The following is a 22,184-nucleotide window of genomic DNA, read 5'->3' on the forward strand; positions in this document are numbered from 1 at the left end:
TTACATCATGTATATAATATGTATTAAAAATAAACAATATCAGAGTTCTACACAAGGTGGCAGAATAGAATGTTCCTGACTTTCCCTCCTCCCATGGACACACCAAATACACAGTTATATATGGATTAATTCCCTTGAGAGAAGTCTGGAAACTAGTTGAGAGACTCTTACTGGTTTTTTGAAAACAAAAAACAAACAAACAAAAAATAAAATCAACGAATTTTTAGGTAAATTAAGTAAAAAAAAAAAAGGTAAAAGAGAAGACAAAAAAAATAAGAAATGAAAGAGGGAATATTACAATGGATTGCTCATAAATAAAAAAGGATCATAAGGGATGATTATGAAGAATTATATGTGGAAAAACTGGATAATCTAGGAAAAGAGGATAAATTCCTAGAAACATACATTTTACCAAGACTGACTTAAGAGGAAATAGGAAGTCTGAACAGACCAATGACAAATAACGAGATTAAAGTAGTAATCAAAAATCACCCAACAAAGAAAATCTCAGGACCAGATATCTTTATGGCTGAATTCTACCAAATAGTCCAAGAAGAATGACTACCAATTCTTAAACTTTTCCAAAAAGTAGAAGTGGAGAAAATACTTCCAAACTTATTTTCAGAGGCCAGCACTACCCTCATACCAAACTCAGACAAAAACACCACAAAAAAGAAACCTACACGTGAATATCTCTGATGAACATAAGTGCAAAAATTCTCAACACACTGAATTCAACAACACATCAAAAAGATTATGTGCCACATCCAAGTGGGATTTATCCCCAGGATAAAAGATTGGCTTGACATGTGCTAATGAATCGACAGAATACACCACATTAATAGAATGAAAAATAAAAGTATCATCTCAATAGATGCATAAAAATCTCTTGAAAAGTTCAATATCCAAGCATGATAAAAAAAAGCATTCTCAACAAAATAGCTATAAAAGGAAATTTCCTCAACACAATAAGAGCATTTATAAAAAGGCCACAACTAACATGAAAAGCAATGGACAGAAACTGAAAGCTTTTCCTCTAAAGTTTGTTCAAAGCCAAGATATTCACTCTCACTACCTCTATTTAACAAAGTACTGGAGGTACTAGCCAGAGCAATCAGACAAGGAAATGAAATACAAGGTATTCAAATTGGAAAGAAAGAAGTAAAAATATCTTTGTTTGCAGGTGACACAATCCTATATGCAGAAAATCCTAGAGACGTCATTTAGAAAAAAAAAAACAACAAAACCTGTTAGAATAAATGAATTTAGTACAGTTATAAAATCAACAAAGGAAAATCAGTTGTATTTATTTACATCAAAAACAATATATTTAAAAAGGAAATCAAGAAAATGATCCCAGCTGGTCCAAGTGCAGTTGGTTTTACAATTTATTGATCACAGCCAATTACAGATTTCTTTGTTTCTTTCTCCACTCTCACTGTTTCACTTGACTTGCCTTTGAAAGAAAAAAAATAAAAGGAAAATCCCATTTATGATGGTATTAAAAGGAATAAAGTGGTTAGACATCAATTTAATTAAGAAGGTGAAAGATCTGATAAGTGAAAACTATAAGACACTGATGAAAGAAACTGAAGAAGACACAAATCAATGGAAAGGCATCCTGTGTTCATGAACTGGAATAATTAGTGTTGTTAAAATTTCTCTACTACCCAACGTGATACACAGAATCAACTCGATCCCTATCAAAATCCCAGTGGCATTTTTCACAGAAATAGAAAATCCAATTCTAGAATTTGTATGGAACCACAAAAGACCCTGAATAACCAAAGCAACACTGAGAAAGAATAAAGCTGATGGTATACTTCCTGATTTAAAACTATATTACAAAGTTGTATTAATCAAAATAGTGTGGTACTGGTATAAAAATACATATAGACACACATATGACACACATACACATACAGAACAATGGAACAGAATAGAGTCCAAAAATAAACCTACATAATACTGTCAACTAATTTTTGACAAAGGCACCAAGAATACACAATGGGGAAAGGATAGTGTCTCTGGGCAATGGTATTGGGAAAACTAGATACTCTTTTGCATCTGAAAAAATAAGTCAGCAAACATGAAACTATAAGATTCCTAGAAAACATAGGAAAAAATGCTTTGGCATGATCTTTGCAATTATTTTTTGGATTTGACACTAAAAGTTCAGGCAACAAAAGCAAAAATAAGCAAGTGGGACAATATCAAACTAAAAAGTTTTTGTACAGTAAAGGAAACAATCAACAAAATGAAAAGCAAGCTACAGAACAGGAGAACATATTCTTAAACCACACATCGGATAAGAAGATAATATCCAAAATATATAAGGAATTCATACAGCTAAATAGCAAAAACAAACAAACAAAACAAATAATTGGATTAAAAACTGGACAAAGGCCCTCAATATACATTTTTCCAAAGAAGACATACAAAGGCCAACAGGTACATGAAAAGGTGCTCAACATCACTAATAATCAGGGAAATGCAAATCAGAACTACAATGTAATATCACCTCACTCTTGTTAGAATGGCTCTTATCAAAAAGACAAGATATAGCAAGTGGTAGAGAAGATGTGGAGAAAAGGAAACCCTGATAACTGTTAGTGGAAATTTAAATTGGTATAACTGTTATGGAAAACAGTATGGAGGTTCCTCTAAAAATTAAAAATAGGACTGCCATATGATCCAGCAATTCCACTGGTGGTATATACCCAAAGGAAATGAAATCACTACCTTGGTGCAATATCTTCACACTTAGGTTCACTGCAGCATTATTTACAATTTTTAAGATATGGAAATTGTCAGTCATTTGCAACAAAATGGCTAAACCTGTAGGAAATTATGCTAAATGTAGTAAGCCAGATACAGAAACAAAACCAAACCCTGTGAGATCTCACACTATATGCAGAACCTACAAATGTACATAGAATTGGAGAGTAGACCCATTGTTACTAGAGGCAGGGAGGTGGGGAAAATGGGGAGATACTGGTAAAAGGTTAAAAACTTTTAGTTATGTAATATGAATACATCTAGAGATCTAAACTATTGAATACAACATGTTGGCTATAGTTAATAATACTGTTTTTAATACTGGAAATTTGCTAAGAGTGTAGATTTCAGGTTCTCTCATCACACAAAAAAAATGGTAACTATGTGAGGGCATTATATGTGAATTAACTTGACTCTAGTAATCAATTCATTATGTATACATGCAGCATATTTCAGGAATCACTCAGTTTCCATTCCAGACCACCACAATAAAGAGAATACTGCAATAAAGGGAGTCACATGAATTTTTTTGTTCCCCAGTGGATATAAACATTATGTTTACACTACACTGTAGTCTATTAAGTGTGCAATAGCATTATGTCTAAAAACACAATGTACATACTTTAATTTTTAAAAAAAACCTTTTGGTTAAAAATAATCATGCAATATTCTTATGTACGTAAATACTTCTTACATATTTTCTGTTTTTGAAGACAAGTTTCAATGCATGACCTGCTGAGAAAAGAGATCACAGTGAAGTGAAATTAATTAATGTTTCCAGGAGGCCTGTGAGTTACTTCAATAAATTGCTCATTGAATTTAAATAATATTATAATAATCATAAGCTAGCTAATATCCAGCTGAGTAGAAACCTATACATACTGTTAGAATACCAAAAACGTTGTTAAAAAGCCCTCAGAGACAAACTTTACTTTTTAAGTGTAAATAACCACTTTGCCAATTTCAAAAGATGAAATTTTAATATCCAGTGGACACTCTGAGGGCATTATACATTAGAAAAGAAATCAAAAACTTTCATTGAGAACAAATATCAATAAAGAAACAATTTACTAACATGCTTATCCCAGTGAACAAATGTCAGCAGTGGTACACACAATAAATATGCTATCTCAAAACACTCTTGCAGTTTTCTCAATGAAAGTAATAAAAGGATTTGGGGTAAGAAAATGTGCTATTACATAGAAATAGCCTGCACAACATAGGATATTTAGTAATCTGAGTTAAAGAAATGAACATTTGCTATTGTTAAAATCAGCCACCTCCCCAGCTATACCCGGTTTCTATATTGTCTGTCCTCTGCTTATTTGATCCATTTCCCTTCTGATTTTCTTCTTCTCGTCACAAAATTTGTTTAAGTCTATATTTCACTAGTGACACCCTAAGCCCTCATTCTCTGTTTTTTAAACTACTACATGTTTAGTTCAGTGTTGGGAGACAAATGTGTGTTAAGTTTCTACCTCACTGGGTTGAATCAGAATATTTTATAAAGACAGGATTTTAAAATCAATAACTACATAAAATTTTTACCATAATAGTAATTTAATGTAATATATGCAGATTGCAGTTTGTGCCATGTGACCAAAGCACTTAAAGTCATTTGTATTCATTACCTCTAGTTTCCAATTTTATGGCTTGAATGAATTTCTAAAGTTATATTCTATGGATACAAGTTATAAAGTAATACTACATCATGAAATAGAAAGAGATACACTTAAGTATATTTAAAAACACCCTCAGGAATTCCATATTAACTAAACATCCTGGAAGACATAAAACTCAAACAGAATTGCATTTGGTGAATAATGAAATTTTGCCATTGACCTGAACATGATTCTCTAATTATGCAATAACCATAATTTGGTCAAGGGGTAAACAATACAATTGCTCAAGTGAGCAGCAGTAAATTAAAATATATGGTAAACGTTAATCTTGCATTTCAAAAACTCCTTTGTTTAAAATGAAGTTATAATTGATTCATAGCTAATTTTATATTCATTTGTATCTGGTTATTTTTGTAATGTCTAAATTGTAGCAGATCAGTTTGAGTTATCCCAAATACCTTTTTTTTTTCTTTAAATCCCGAGCACTCTCTGTCCCAAACTCAATATTAATGTGTTCTGTTCCTATTTTTAATGCTTGTGTTAGCAAAGATACTTATACTTATTTTAGTTACTTTGCGTCACCCTGTTCTGCATCTTTGTTCCTCGGACCCAACAATTAATCTGCAGCCTTGTTTCAGCCTCTGCGGGAGAGAAAGGCCCTTTTCTTAGTCAAGCAGTTCCAGATCCGCCCCCGCTCCCCGGCCCCCTGCACTAGACATTGGGCAACTCGAAATAGTTTCTTCTTCATAAGAACTGCAGCTATCCGATACATCAGTATTCACTTCCAAATGTCATCAAATGGTCACAGGTTTTACTGGTTGACTTGGGAGAAAGAACACGTGGGAATGCTTATTTGACAGTTTTAAAGCTAGAAACCTTTACAGGATCATCAGTTTGATTATCAAAGTAATTTTTAAAATAAACAAGTTGCTTAGCTACAGGTGTCAGAATCCACTCTAGCAAGTTTCAGCAGAAAGGGATTCAGAAAGGATGTTAGGAGAGTCACAAAATCCCTGGAAAGACCTCCAAATCAAGCTTACTATTAAATAATCAGGAAGAAAGCGAGCAAAACATCACAGGCATAGTAGTCCAGGCATGTCGGGCTCCACCAGAGCTGCCCTGAAAGGCCCAGGCGCTTTCACTCCTGCATCGTTGGAAGGCCTCGGCGTCAATCCTGCCTTATCCACGTCGTATGCACATTGCTTTACCAAGTATGAAAAGACTTTTCTTTTTTCCTTCCCCAAGGATTATAGATTGTTTTCCTTAAAAATGTCATAAAATGTATATTGAAGTATAATATGAATAAAGAAAAGTACATAATTTACAATTTTCCAGCTTGAAGAAATATTACAACATGAATACAACTAGGTAAATACCATGACAACATCAAGTGTAACAGCTCCATCATCAATTATAAAACCTCCATCACCCCACAAGCCTCATTCTACCCTCTCCTCACTTCTCTTCCACTTCTTTTTTGCTAATTTAACTGCTGCTTTGACTTCTAACTCTATAGTTTATTTTTCATTTTTAAAAATATATATAAAAGGAAATATGCAATATGTAGTTTTTTTCTAGCTTTTTTTTTTTAACTAAACATATTTGTAAGTTTCACCCAGTTTGTCGGTGTGGCTGGAGATTAACCATTTTCATTACTGCATAGAGTTGCTAGGTTATAGAGTCTACCTACCTTCAACATCAATAGATATTACAAAATGCAGATTACACCATGAAAAGTGGTATTTTTGTTTTATTTTTACCCGAGAAAGCCATAATTCCTAAAGTGGAAATGTGAGAGAACATTAAAAGGATATTCAAAGAATATTGGACAAGGAATAGCAGATTTGTATTTGTAATCAAATGGAATTTTTATTTTACTTTGCAAATGCTCTCTTTGTTAAACCTAGTGTCTCCACAGACTATCATATTTTAAAGTATAATTTAAAGGTATATATATTGATATTCACAAAATAACCATCTTTTTCTATCCATTTGAGTTTATTTAAATACATTGACTCTAAGATTTATAATCACATACACTAATCTTCTCTTTTTTCAGCAGTATTCATGCCAAAATCAAATCATCTTCTTCTGAGAAAGACTTGATATTCTAAGCATAGTGATCTCAGTTTCTATAATAAATGTAATAATGTCTGTTAATTTTCAGATTCTCGGAAGCAGCTTGAAATCTTTGCCTCTCCCCTGGAATTCTTAGTCAAGGAAATAAATATTAACAAAACCAAGACAATTTTTAGAGAAACCAGCTAAATTAAAGGCAGGTTTTAGAAGAGGAGGTTGTAGCCTGAGTGAGACAGGAGAATAAAAAACAGGTTTATGTGTGATAAATACATCACTTTATGTGACCTAGTTACACAGTGGAACTATCCTGACACTTCTTAGGATTTTATCAAAGCAACTTTTGAATATTTCCAAGGAGGAAGCCTACAAGAGCAATACTGCATTATTTGGGAAGGTGCTGCAATGATTTTGCTTATATACTTTTGTTTCTCAAAGGAAGTAAGCTAAGATTCACATGTGAAAGCATTTGCATGTCCAGATAAACCTACTTCAGAGTGGTGGTATGCAATATAGTACAAGGCTTACCCATCCCTTCCAAATATTTTCTCCTCATTGTAGGAATGTGCTATTGTAAGGCCTTCCATTTTGGGGAATTGTGTTTTAATGCTATTATGTGCTTTTATAGACATTATTTAAAATGGTTTAATCCACCTAAATTTTAGGTCAATTAACGCTCGTGTGTAAATATGACAAAATGGTCATTTAAATAATTGAACTGCTTTTGTGTTGTAGTAAAATCCATGGTGGCAGGATTTTCTATTTTTTTCCTTTTGACTTTTGACCACCTTCATCCAATCCCCCTTCCCCCCACCTCCTACCTCTGGTAACCACAAATCTGACCTTTTTTGCTATGTTTGTTGGTTTTTTTGTTTTTGAAGTATACTTGACCTACAACACTATGTTAGTTCTTGGTATACGACATAGTGATTTGATATTTCTATACATTTCAAACTGATCACCATGATAAGTCTAGTTGTCATCTTTTACCATACAAAGATATTTTGTAATTACTGACTATATTCCCCACACTGTACATTTTATACCTGTGACACATTTACTTGTAATTGAAAGTTTTGTACCTCTTAATCTGCCTCACCTATTTCGCTCATCCCCCCAACCCATTTCCACTTTAGCAACCACCTGCTTGTTCTCTGTATCTATGGCTCTATTTCTGTTTTGATATGTTTGTTCATTTGTTTTTAGATTCCACATATAAGGGAAGTCATACAGTATTTGTCATTCTCTGACTTATTTCACTTAGCATAATATCCTCCACATCCAACCATGTTGTCTCAAATGGCAAGATCTCAGTCTTTTTTATGGCAAATATTCCTGTGTGTGTGTGTGTGCACCACATCTTCTTTATCCATTTATTTATTGATGGGCAGTTAAGTTGCTTCCATATCTTGGTTATTGTTAATAATGCTGCAATGAGCATAGGGGTGTGTATATCTTTTCTAATTAGTGTTTTCATTTTCTAATTAGTGTTTTCATTTTCATTTTCCACTCCACCCAGGAGTGGAATTGCTGGATCATGTGGAACCTCCATACTGTCTTCCACAGTGGCTGCATTCCCACCAACAATGCACGAGTGTTTTGTGTTGTACTAGATTAAAATCCAGTGCCAGCATTTTTTAACAGCATATATACACACAGGGTTTTTCTCAACTGTTCTTTGCAAACCTGAGTTTATCTCTAGACATGCCTGAAGCCATACTGCTGATCCTTGGCCAATCAAAGATTAAATGTGCTGATTAGTGATTTAAACAGTTCTGTACTAGAGTTTGAAACATGTCAAGGGGCATCCTGTATCTATCTTGTAAATATATACACACATATGCACATATATAAGTACATATATAGTATCATATGAGTTTCAGATAGATGGTTTGCCTCTGGTTTCTGCTATTTTATCTTGTTTTAATTGTTGAGTCAGATCATGCAGCCAAATGTTGACTGTATAACTACATAGCATATATCATACCCATTCTCAGATAAGGCTGTGGCTTCTGAGACCAAAGTAACTGAAATCTATCTTGATGATTTTGGCCCAGAGATAAAGGGTGTTCTGTGACACTGGGGTAACAATTTGAAAGCTGTTCTTGAATGTTTCAGGCTTGCTAGATGATTGCCTGTTCTTTTCTCCTTCTACTGAATAGTAAGCATCCTTCATGTTTATGTTTGTAGAGTCTTATGAATCCTTAAAATAATTCAAAAAAGCATAATTATTGTACATGGCATAGTATGTTGCTATAATTTTGCGTTTGATGGATAATTATTTCTCCAACAGCCCAATTCTAATTAAGGTTGAAAGGAAATTGAAAATTAAGTTATGGGACTTCCCTGGTGGCACAGTGGTTAAGAATCTGCCTACCAATGCAGGGAACACGGGTTCGATCCCTGGTCTGGGAAGATCCCACATGCTGTGGAGCAACTAAGCCTGTGAGCCACAACTACTGAGCCTGTGCCCTAGAGCCCATGAGCCACAACTACTGAAGCCCGTATGCCTAGAGTCCGTGCTTTGCAACAAGAGAAGCCACCGCAGTGAGAAGCCCGCACACCACGATGAAGAGTAGTCCCTGCTCGCCACAACTAGAGAAAGCCTGTGCGCAGCAACAAAGACCCAACGCAGTCAAAAATAAATAAATAAATTTTAAAAAGACAATTAAGTTACAATTGATAATAGATTTGATTGGATATAAGAAATTATTAAATATGCAATTTTTTGTGGTGTTCATAATTTTTTTCTGTATTTCCTATAATATTCTATGAAAATCAATTTTAAAGGGTATTTTAATTCACATATTTTACTTTAATTTTAAACACTGGTTAATATCAATAATAGATATTCATAAAATATGTAGAGTAATTAAATGATAAATAGTCAATTGTCACCTGACCTTTTGGTAATTTTCTAGTAGAGCTCCCTGGGTTGTTTTTTTTTTTTTAATAAAGGTAATAAAATTACTCAGAAATAAAATACATAGTGACTTGCATCATCATATGATTGCTGTTTTTCCTGTCATTTAATTCACCTCCTTTTTTCAATTTTATTGTGTTCATAAATTAATTCAGTCTCCTGAGTCTGAGCTAGATACTATCCAGAGAAAAGAAAGAAAAGCACCAGAGAATAAGTTTAATTAAAAAGAGATATTGTTTAGGATCCAGAATTTTTCAATCACAGTCCATAGAATATAGCAGATGAGTGGTCGAAATTTGGAGACATGAAGGTCTGGATTTGAGTCCCGTGTCCTGGCAATGACTTGTTCTGTGACTTTGGACAAATTATCAACACCATCTAAATTCTAATGTTCTCATGTATAAGGTGGCAGTAATATTGAAATAATTAAATGACATAAAACATACATATAGCTTTGCATATTTTATAGCATGCAGTAAGCAGCTACAAAATATTAACTATTATTTTATTAAAATAATTCTTTAGGCTCTTCTATGGTTTCTAGAAAGAGGTTCAATTCTAAGGCCATATATTTCTTTTCTTGCCTATTTCATTATCTGTTCTTTTGCCCCTACAATTTATTTTACCAGTCTTAGTTGAATAGCTTCTTTGCGTATATATTGTCATATGCTCAATTGTAAATGAAATACTTGTGAAATTATAGAAGCTTATTTTATCCCTAGCTGTAACTTGTAGGAACTTATTGAAAATCATCAGAGCTTTTATTGTTTTACTTTATGGCATTGTTATTATCTGTTTTCTTGCTGTTTTTGTAACTAGACTCCTATTACCAACATAACTCACAAAATGGTCTTTATTTTTACCATATAATTGGACCCAAACGATAGGCTATTGATACCGTGGGGCAGAGACTATTTTTTTCTGTTCGCCAATCTTTATCAGTAGCCTAGCACAGTGCCTGGAACATAGTAGCTGTAAAATAACTATTGTATGTATGAATAAAACTAGCATACCTAGACTACTATTTTTGAGAGAATCTGTAAAGAAACTACATTTCTGTACATCCAAAATTATTCTTTTAGGCTTCCTTGAATATATTACAGAAAGATAACTTTTCATTGTATTTTGCCTATTGTCTTTGAATAAATTAATTACTTAAAAGTTTTAATTATTATACAATAAAATATTGTTAATAATTATAAGTTCACATTTAGTTCTTATGGTGTGCAGTAAAATATGTATTGCTTTACATAAATTGGTGCATAGGATATTTAAGACAACACTGTGATCCAGTTTATATTATCCCCATTTTAGAAAGGTATAGTAGTTTATCAAAGTTTATACAGGTAGTAATTTAGAACTGTGATTTACGTGTAATCTACATTGAAACTGCTCAACCTCAGCCACTTTATGACCAGATTTCTTAAAATGTTTCTAAAACTGAATTAATTTCTCTACCAATATATTATGAATCTGTATACACTCATCACTGGTTGTAAAAAAATATCTTTGCTAATACTGCATTATTATTTTTAATATGTAAACAAAAATCCCTTTTAGTTTGTAGATATTTATAGGCCTTAGTTTTTGTGACACTTAGGTTTTCATACCTACTGTACCAAAGTGAAATGCATGGTAACATCTAGTGATTTCTAAATGCTAGGAAGCTGCATTTCTTTCTTTTCTGCTTTTTAAACTGGAACATAGTATTCATAAGTATTAAAGGACATAATTATTTTTGAAACAATACTATTAATAGGGTTTACTGATTCAGACTATTTTAGAGATCCTTCTCTCTCTCTCTCTCTCTCTCAAATAAAAAGCTCATCTTGACTTAAGTGGGAGATTGTACACAGCACAGTTACACTGGTGGCACTAGTAGGGTGGCAATACCCCCAAACTACCCATCAGAGAAGCTGAATGCATTTGGAAGCCAAAAAGCAAGCTGGTTCTCCATTGATATTTATGGATATCAAATGAGTGGCCAACTTGTGAAGAACCTAAGTAAAAGGCCAATCTCTGTATCATGTTTTCTGATTCCCTCTTGATTTAAAGAGATGCTGTGTACCAGTTTTGTGTAATCTTTTCTGTCGTACTTAACCTCTTTGTCTCAGCTTACCAGTTTTTAAAAGGATGACTGTGATAGTGGTGTCCGGTGGCAGCAGACGCATACTAAATGCATGAGTAGTCGTACTAACTGTAATAGTCATGGAATAGGAACAGCACTAGTGGTGTGATTTTGCAACGAGGAAGAAAGAACATTTTATATTCAATACTCATAAAATGCACTTAGAAAACATTTTAAACATAATCTTTGTGGTGTTGCATCTGCACTAAGTGTGCAGTTGGGGGAGAAGAAAGCTCTTTTTCATCTACTTCGATCCCACTCAGTATGGATCCTTTGAAAAAGAGGGAGTTCCATGTACTAAAAATAAGTCCTCCTTTTTAAAGTGTGTTGCCTAAGCAATGTAAGTGGATTCACGGGACTTTGTTGGAACTGTTATGAATATACTTGATGTTCATTCACTTTCAAGGAGCTGTTCCAGGGCTGCATTAGGACCTGGGGACCATGGTGGCTGACTTTAATTTGGGGTGTGAAGGGACCACTCAGCTTCCTAGTGAAGTGAAACAGAACGGTTCAGAGGGCAGGCTCTGCTTATTAGGAGCTGAAGAAGGGAAACACTTCATCTAAGAAGAAAAAGATACTGTGTTAATTTTATTAGAGATTGATCGTATTGTACATGAGCTGTTAATTCTAAACTGGAAACAAAACTGTCCTTGGAACAATATCTTAGCGTTCTAAACCTGTCTTATGTAGGAAATATATTTTAGTTTCGCTCTTCTTAAACAAGTTTCATTGGGTCAAAAATTTGAAGTGAGAGACTGAATCAAAAGGAAATACTCTTTAGTCTATATATATATAAGTTTAGAAAATGTGTGGCATGGCTAAAAGGATACCCAATTACATAATATTATTCCTGGGACCAACTTGCTCCTCAAAACTCGATTTTTATTAGTTCTATAAAAACTTAAAGGTATGAGGGACATTTCTTTGCAAAGAAAGTACTTTCATCCTTCAGGTTTGAGAAATTTAAACTTAGTTTTCACTGGTATAAACTTTTAAGAAAAGAATACGAGTTTAGATAACAATGCTATTGGCTCATAGAACAATCTTTGAGTCTTGATAAAATCATAGTATTACTTTCTTTGAGAAAGGTTTTGAGGGTCATGTGGTCCTATTTACCCCTGTGCTGTCTTTTCTTCTATTACATCTCCAGGGGTTTGTAGCTTAGCTTCTATTTGAGGATTTTCATAATGCATTGCTTTACAACCCAGCACATTCCATAATTATCCTTTTTAGAAAATAAAGTTAAGAAGTAAAACACTGTATAACAATGTTAATAATTGACCAGAATGCTCTATTTCTCCAACTTCCATCACCCCATCTGGATATAAACAACTGCATATTTATGATAATCTACATACTCATATAGGAACATGGTATATCTTTCTGTTTGTTCCATTTCTATTCTATAATTTTTAAATAAAATTTTATATATTCCTTGTATAATTCCTGTTCTTCCTGATTAAATTTTTCTGGATATTTTAGGGTTTTTTTTTTTCTTGTTATGTGAACACAATTTTCTCCCTCCTATTAACAAAAAGAATAAGCATTAAAAAAAATTTAAATGATTTCCCAAGCCAGTGGAAGAATTCATAATCCAGTAGAAGAATTCCTTATTCAGGAGCCTCACATGTGTGAGTTGTGTCTGTGTGTATCCATGATAGGAGTGTTTGTAGTTTATAAAGTGAAGGGGCTAGCATATGCGGACTAAATATATTCATTCCACAAATAAATAACTTAAGCAACCTTGAAATATAAGACACTGTGTGACTGTGTGAGACAATGGTAGGAGTAAAGAAATAAAAGCTTAGTCATCCTAGGAGTAAATTTGCTATTCATAGAACTAAGAAATACTCATAGAAATAAAATAGAAGAAAAAATTGCTAACGGCCACAATGGGTGGAACAAACACCTTATAATTTATAATTTGGGAACTAAAGCAACAAAAAATGTATTATGAACCTAATATGAACTGGGATTTACATACAGTTATCTCCCCAAGTCTGCACAATAAGCCTATGAAGTGGGGATCACTACCCCAAAACTTAGAAATGTTAATAGAAGCCTAGACAACACAGACAATAGCACAGCTAGATTGTGATTCCAGACCTGGTGAAATAACTGAGGAAAGTTCCATGGTGGGAATTAACCTTAAACAGTAGAGAAGATTAAGGTATATATAGAGAAATTGGGAGCATGTTATTTTATTTACGAATATAATTATTTGCCAATAAATCATTTAATTGGGAGCATGTTATTTTATTTACGAATATAATTATTTGCCAATAAATCATTTAATTATTTACCAATTTAATCAATTTTACTGAATCTTCCAGATAGGTAGATAGACAGATAGATATAGATATAATGTTTCTAAAGTCTGCTACAATCGTGTGATTGATCCTTTGAGTAGTGCAGAAAAAAAAAAAATTTTTAAGATTATGATTCCCAAAAGTTTGTCTTACTTGTCTTCATAGACCCTAATCCCATCAAAGAAAATTCTCATTAAACATTTGCTGACTGACTGCCTGAACTCATTTGACTGATTATAGAGTGAGACAGATATGAAAATAAATAAATTTGCTAGATGTTTTAGGGGTAGAATGTACAGGAAATAGTGAGGTCCCAAAGGAAAAATTAATCATTTCATTTGACGAGTTCAGGAAAGGTAGCAAATTAGCTGAATGCTGGTGGATGAGAGGTTGCTGGTCAGTAAACAAAGTCATTTTTGAAATGAAGGATAACCCCCAAAATCACCTGAGCCACAAAATATGGTGCCCTGCAGAACTATAAAAATTTGGATAAGGTTGAATTGGAGAGGTTTGGGGTAAAGCAATTAAAGTCCTGGGCATTTGGAACACCCAGATCACAGAAGGTACAATGCACTAACAGTTTTGAGTTTTATACTGTAAGAAATTGTGAAGATATTTGAGCAGTGGAGTAATATGGGAAATCTTGCATTTTAGAAAGATTACCCTGGCAGCCATGGAGAGGACAAACAAAGAAATTTAAGAGGCAGAGGAACAATTTTGGAAAATATGACAATAGTTGAGAGAAGAGAAAATGAGAGTCTGAGCTAAGGCATTAGCTGTGGAGTTGGAACCAAACAAATGAACAAAAGGTACAAAAATACAAACCTTAGAACTTGTGGCAATAGGGGTAAAGCAAAGTAAAGATTAAATATAGCTCACAAGTTTATTTCCTGAATGACTGGATGCAGAAAAGCATCTGTAATCGAGAAAAGAAAGACAGGAATAGTAAAGAGATATCCGTGGATTTTGTAGTGGAGTTGTCAAGTAAGCACTCTGATATAGAGGACAAAACTTTTGAAGATGCTATGGGCTAAATAAGTGATCTAAAATCACCTACAAAGAGATGGTATTTGACAACATGGGAGAGAACAAGTTCAAAAGTGAAGGGTGCGTTAGAACAGGATAAGAAAAAGGTTTTAGGGAGGAACATGGGATGTAGCAATATGTAAGAAGCAAACAAAGAAAGCATATTGTTAAGTTTTCAATCCAGGGATTATAAATTAATGATAAGAGAGAGAGTAGGAGATAAGGCAGAATACGTTGCACCAGAAGCCAAACAGAGGCAGTGCTTTAGAAGTACAACCTTTAAAACCTCTCAAGGCTTCTGCTGAGCAAACCATAGGCAATAATGATGCCTGTGATTAAGACATCTGAAAGTGAAATTCTGTGTGAAGAGGATACTTGAGATTTTTTTTTTTTTTTTTTTTTCAGTACGCGGGCCTCTCACTGTTGTGGCCTCTCCCGTTGCAGAGCACAGGCTCCAGACGCGCAGGCTCAGCGGCCATGGCTCACGGGCCCAGCCGCTCCGCGGCATGTGGGATCTTCCCGGACCAGGGCACGAACCCGTGTCCCCTGCATCGGCAGGCGGACTCTCAACCACTGCACCACCAGGGAAGCCCGACACTATGTTTTGAAGAATCTTGGTGATGAAATAATGAAGAAAGATGGAAAAGTAGGATCACAAGGCCAATACAGAACTAAGATTTTCAGATAGAGAAATTTTATATATGTCTGTAAGCTGAACAGAAGAAAACAGTGGAAAAGAAGAATTGAAAGTATAGGGGGGGAAAGTTCTGAATAGTGTAATGCCTTGGTTTTAAGTGCTAATTATACCTCTCAAATTCTTATCTCCATTAAATGACTCACATTATATACAAAAAGTGGACAAATCTGCACAGCTGCTTGAAACTAGATACATTTTGTGTGGTATACATCAGACAAAGCTACAAAAATCATGCCAAGACTGAGTCACAATTTACCCTCCTGATGGAGAGCAATGCTCCAGAAAAATAACTGGAAAGACTTTACAAGAATTCCACTAACACAGAGGCTTGATAGGTGTGGTCAGGTGGTAAGAACAGACAAAGCACAGGCAAATGGGGACAAGACTTGAATTCCTTTATGCTGTAGAACAGACACACTTACACAATCAACAGTGCTGGACGAAGTAGGGTTTGCCTGCTGCCTTCCCCAAGCAGGAAGCAGATAAAGGAGAGTGGGAAAGATTTTCTTCCTTAAAGGAATGGGGGCATGGACCCAGAGGAAAACTGGACTTTCACATAGTTAAATTCTCATAGGGAAAGATGTTTTGAAAGAAAGCTGTACTGCAGAAACTGGTCACAGCATAGAGTTCTACACAACAGGAAGAAGTATAATGTAGATAAATTTATCCAAAGTCTTCAAACTGCAGTGCCCTCCAAATTTTTCCTAGGTTACTTAAGCTCTTGACAAAGCAACAAACAGAAATTGTCAAATCTCCTATCCAGAAACTGGGGTGTTATTGTTAAATCTTACTTTCTAATAAACCACAAAAGACGCTGTAATTCTATGATTCAAATGCAGGACATGGCCATCAAGCAACTTTAATATAGGGTCAGTTTCATAAATGGTCATTCTGTTTCCAGTCTTACAGTCTTATAATACGTTAAGCATAAAAGCAGAATAAAATTTTCTTAAGCATTATAAGGATATTATTTGTCTGCCTTAAATCCTTCAGTGATTCCCTGATGCTCTCATGGGTAAGTCCAGACTTCTCAGTGTCATTTGCAAAGCCCTCCCTGATTTTGCCCCTAAGTATCAACACAGCTTCACTCTTTGTAATTGTGTTCTTTGAATTTTATCCTCTAACCATTTATAGATCTCCTTACGGACCAGTAAAGAAGCCAGGCTGCGTTCATACTTTGCACATTCTGTTATCACTTCCTTGGATATACTTTTCATACTCACAACCTCCTAAACTAGACTAATTTCTACTCTTTGAGAATAAAATAGAATTATTGAAGAATGGAAACTTTTGAGACAGTTTCTATGTCTTCCATTTGCTAGAAATAGCATCAACCCATGTTTTATTGGGAAGATTAAATTAAATTAGATAATAAAACATTGTATCTAGCACAAAGTAAACCCTCAAGAAAGTACATTTTAGTAGGAGTAATACTTTTACTACTAACTGGTTTTGTGGAATGTGCTGATATTTATTGGAGTGCAAAGAAGAATTTGACATAATAATGTTGATTTGGGTTGTTTGATTTATTAGAGAAGTTGAGAAAAAGTGGTTCAATTGAACCTATATTTTAAAAAATAATTTATATATTCACCAGGGACCTTGTTCTTACACTACTTTATGTAGTTTAAATTTGAGAAAGTTACCAAAAAAATGTCTATTACTTATTATCAATCAGGTGCAAATAGTTATTACCAACTCTGAGTACAAAGTTGATACAACAAGCTATGAAGGTGTACTTATCTCAACCAAGGGATGAACTGTTTGTGACTTTTCAAATCACAGTCCTCTACATCAGTAAAGGAAATAGGAACAGAATTTGTTGGACAGAAAAATAAGAGAAAAAATTTTAAATTCCATTAATAATATTTAATCAAGCTATCCTCTCTGCATGAAGGATTTCTGTACAGTAGATTTCTCCTATTCTTTGTCCCAGGTGAACTGTTCTAGTAATGAAAAAACAGAAATGTGTTTGTGTGAACCGTAATGACAACCTACTTCACAGAGCAGAAATAATGATGGGTCCAGATGGTCCAGTGCAGGTGGTCAAAATTGCTACCTCAAAAGCTACCATTATTAAGTGATTTTTCAAAGGGCTCACACTTCATCCACCACCACCAATCAAGAGACACTTGCTCAGGCCACATTCCCTTGGATAAAAACTAAGAAGTAATCACTTCCTTTAAGGGACCTACATCAATTTCATCACAAACAAAGTTATAAATATGAGGAAGGAATTTCTTTGCAGTTCTTGTGCAGATGTTATTAATTCTGCAAATATAGATGAATACAATGAAAGAAAAAACAAAATATCCAATATGGACAATGATTAACATATACTAGTGTACACACACACACACACACACACATACACACACACACATGCACACATACATACACACGCACACACACGCATACACATACACACATATACACACATACATACACACACATACACACATACATACACACACATATTCACAGAGACAGAACACTACATTAAAACACCAATTTACTAAGTAATTTTATCCTGAATTTTACATTTTTAACACTTGACTAAAGTAAAATGAATTAATAATTATCACATTTTATGATGGTTTAAATAGGATTGAGAACAAGTAAATCTAAAATACCTAATTTATGAAATAATTGTAATATTCATGTTTCTTTCTTTTTTTTTGAAATAGGACATCAAAAATTTTTATTACAATTCAACATGCTGTTCTAACAATGCTGTGGCCAATCCACCCAATGTTTTCTTCACATTCCTTCCACGCAAGTTAATTTGTTTCACAAAGTGGAACTAAAGTATATTCAAGTCATTCAAATGCAAGCTACATAGATACCTTATAAGTTACTGTATTAAGGTAGAAAAGAGATGCAAGAAAAAAAGATATCCCAGAACTTATAATATAGGTTATCAAAATATTGGTACACAATCTTTCCCAAGCTGCTTCATAATGATCCTAAAATTACCAGCAAGAAAAAATGGTACAAGAATGAGGTTTATGGCTCATCGGACTCCATGTCATAATTACTCTAATACTTATTGGTGTAATAATTCTCTTAATTATCCTCAGAAGGATCTCTATGAGACCGGCAAAAACGACAGCTACATCTAAATCTTTGCACTCTTGAGGGAGTCTCAACGTCGTTCTGCAGTGGTTCTCTTTGAGAGTCAGATGGAGAAACTCCTTTGCAGTAGTGCTTTTTAATAGATTGAATCAGCTGCTCCATCTTATCTCTCTGATCAGTTAACATGGTCCTCACTCCTCTCCTAGAGGTTATGTTTTCACCAAGTAACCGCCCAGTCGGTTGAGGTAGACATTGTGGTAGAATGAAGGGCAATTTGATACTAGGCTTGAGAGTCAAGTTACTGAGGTCCTTTATTAACACTTCAGACATAGTTTGAGAGGCAACTGGAATTTCCTGGGAATTTTCATCGATGGACATTTGAGGAGACTCCAGGCTCCAGGTTGGGTTAACCTCAGATGAATCCATTGGGAGCTTGAAGCTCCCCCAGACCTTTGGGTTCCAGTGGAAGGTGATGCTTTAGAATGAAATTGCTACAAAGTAGCCTGGAAGAACTACAGAGCTAAGAAAGAGGGAGAAAAATCCAAGCTGACATGGAGGGGAGAGAAGAATCCAACCCATGATTCTTTAAATTAGTTATTTTCAATAGGAAGCATTGCTGCCCCCAACAGGCATCTAAAAATTTCTGAGGAAAACTTGGTTGCAAAATAATTGTTATAAACTACTGGAATTTAGAGGCAGAATACCCGGATTCTAAATATCCTCCACATTGTAAAACTGTAACACACAAGGAAGACTTGACCCACATGATTTAGCAATGCCCTTGTCTAGCAAGCTAGATCATATTCTAGGTCACTAAACAAATCTTATTGAATTTCAAAGAATTAAAATTATTCAGACAATATTCTCTGACAAAAAGAGAATTAAACATAAAAAAAAGCAGGATATCAGATACACCTACAAATATTTTAAAAAGCAAGCAAAACTCTACAAAATACTACATTGACCAAAGCAGAAGTCTCAAAGAAAAATAGAAAACATTTTGAACTAAATGAAAATGAAAAGACAACCTATCAAATCTGAAGAATACACTTACATCAAGATGGGAGAGAAATGTATAGTATTATTACTTGGCGACTTAGATGAAATGGATCAATTCCTTGAAAGACTCAAATTATCTAAACTCACCCTAGAAGAAATAGATAACATGAGTAGTACTAAATTTGTAGCTACAAGACTATACTTTCAGAGATCATTTCCATAGTTCATTACTAAATTTGCAGCTAAAACCTTTCTGAAAAAGAAAATGTCAGGCATAGATGGCTTCACTGGTGAATTACAACAAACATTTAAGGAAGAATTAATGCCAGTTCTTAAAAATGTCCCCCAGAAAATTTAAGAGACAGCAGCCCTTCTCAACTCACTTGAGGAGGCCAGCATCTTTTGACACACAAGACAGAAATAATAATAAAAAGAACAATATGACATAAAAATAGATGTAAAATTTCTTAATGAAATACTAGCACATTTAAATAATATATAAAAACAAACAAAAAAGCACAGGAGAGTTATGTTAGGAATGCAAGTCTAGTTCAACATTTGAAAACTAATCAGTGTAATTCATTATCTTAAGACAGTTAACAAAGACAAAAACAAAGGATCATACCAATAGGTGAGGAAAAAGTATTTGCCAACATTCAGCATCCATTCATGATTTAAAACAAAATTCTCAGCAAACTTGGAATAGAAGGGACCTTTTTTAATCTGACAAAGAAAAACCACAAATATCTACAGCTAATGTCAAACTTAATTTCAGAAGACAATATAATCCATATAATCTTTCTCCTATAATCCATATCTAGGTAAAGACTTCATCTTTAACTACTTCTATTCAGATCTATTTAAAGTTCCTACACCTAATTTTATATCTTATTATTATTACCATCACCACTACACTACTACTACTCAAGAAATCCCAGAAATAATAACTGGACCCACCTCTGTCTACACCTTATGATCTCAGTTATAGATCTGACTCACCATAGGATGTGAAAACGCCATATACTCCCTCCGCAGCCCTTACAGCTAAGGGGTCCAAGTTATGTATCAAGGCTTTGCCAATCAGACTTAGCTTGATTTGGGGGCTAAAAAGGACCTCAATTCTGAACACTCCAGGAGACATAATTCACAAAGATTTTCCTCACCGTGGAGTTCTTGATGAAAGAAATCTGTGTAGTAGAGTTCTTGCTTCTTCCATTGTAGCAGGAAAGTCTATAGGGTGTGTTTCCAGCAGGGAGCAACTTGTGGCACTCAGTAGTCAGTGAGAAGGGCAGTGGTTTCCTCATCAAACCAGTCCTACAATATCATAAAAAATAATGAAATAATGCCATATGCAGCAACGTGGATGGACTTGGAGATTGTCATACTGAGTAAAGTAAGTCAGAGAAAGACAAACATCATGGGATATCGCTTATATGTGGAATCTTAAAAGAAGGGGGGCACAAATGAACTTATCTACAAAACAGAAATAATGTTACAGATGTGGAAAATAAACTTATAGTTACCAGAGGGTAAGAGGGGGAGGGATAAATTGGAAGATTGGGATTGACATATACACACTACTATATATAAAACAGATAACTAAAAAGGACCTACTGTATAGCACAGGGAACTCAAATCAATATTCTGTAATGGCCTATACAGAAAAGAATCTAAAAAAAAGAGTGGATATATGTAAATGTATAACAGATTCACTTTGCTGTAAGCCTGAAACTAACACAACATTGTAACTCAACTATACTCCAATTAAAAAAAAAAGTAATAAAAAAGTTACCTAGTATCCTTTTCATAAACATCTATTCTGCTCTAGTAACAACCCTGAGTGATACGTTCCATAACTTTTGAACAGCCACCTGAAGTACCTGAAGATTGTTTCAAGACTCTGCAAAGGAAGCTACTGAACAAAAGAAATACTTTTATAATCTACAGACAAATATCTAAAATTTGAATTATAGTCCCAATATCTATTCTCTCTGAATCTCATTTTCTGCATCTGTAAAAAAAGAAAAAAAAAAAGCATAATTGGCCCATAGGATTGTAAAAGAGACTGCTTTGCACATTGTAATGACATGTTATTAAAAAAAAGTTCTTTTCATGCAAAATTCTATTACAAGAACTCTCAAATTACTTTTTGTCCATTGAAAATTTAAAGTGAAGAAGAAAATTAATTACAAGTTTTTCAGCAAATATTGATTGTTCTGAGTGTATTGTAAATTAAAATGAAGGAGAATTAAGTTCTTCATCATAGTAGAGTAGGAGATATATCAATTAAGATTAAGAAAAATATCTGTATTTACCTCAAAGTTAAAGATCGAGGGAAAAGATTATCTTGTGGTATATCAGGAGTTCAAAACTTTAGGTCACTGTTTTACACATTCAGAAGATATAAAAATATAAAACACCCTCAAGCTATCAAACTTAAATCTACAAAATACAGTAAAGTAAATATGAGTGTATTTGTGCTATTGATCTTTTTTTTTCCAAAATTGAACAAATGATTCGTAAACTGAGAAAGAAAAAGTCACTTAAAGTT

General features: G+C 34.0%; 1 long non-coding RNA gene across 1 annotated transcript; it reads right to left on the bottom strand.

Moving 5' to 3' along the window:
* Positions 1-1,266: 1,266 nt before the first annotated feature.
* LOC125964058 (uncharacterized) lies at positions 1,267-20,949 on the bottom strand. The gene is made up of 2 exons (XR_007476646.1): positions 20,797-20,949; positions 1,267-1,456 (listed from the first exon to the last, which is right to left on the bottom strand). It is a non-coding gene; the product is annotated as an uncharacterized LOC125964058 (long non-coding RNA).
* Positions 20,950-22,184: the final 1,235 nt, after the last annotated feature.

The sequence above is a fragment of the Orcinus orca genome, chromosome 1 (genome assembly GCF_937001465.1).
Source record: "Orcinus orca chromosome 1, mOrcOrc1.1, whole genome shotgun sequence".
Taxonomy (NCBI): domain Eukaryota; kingdom Metazoa; phylum Chordata; class Mammalia; order Artiodactyla; family Delphinidae; genus Orcinus; species Orcinus orca.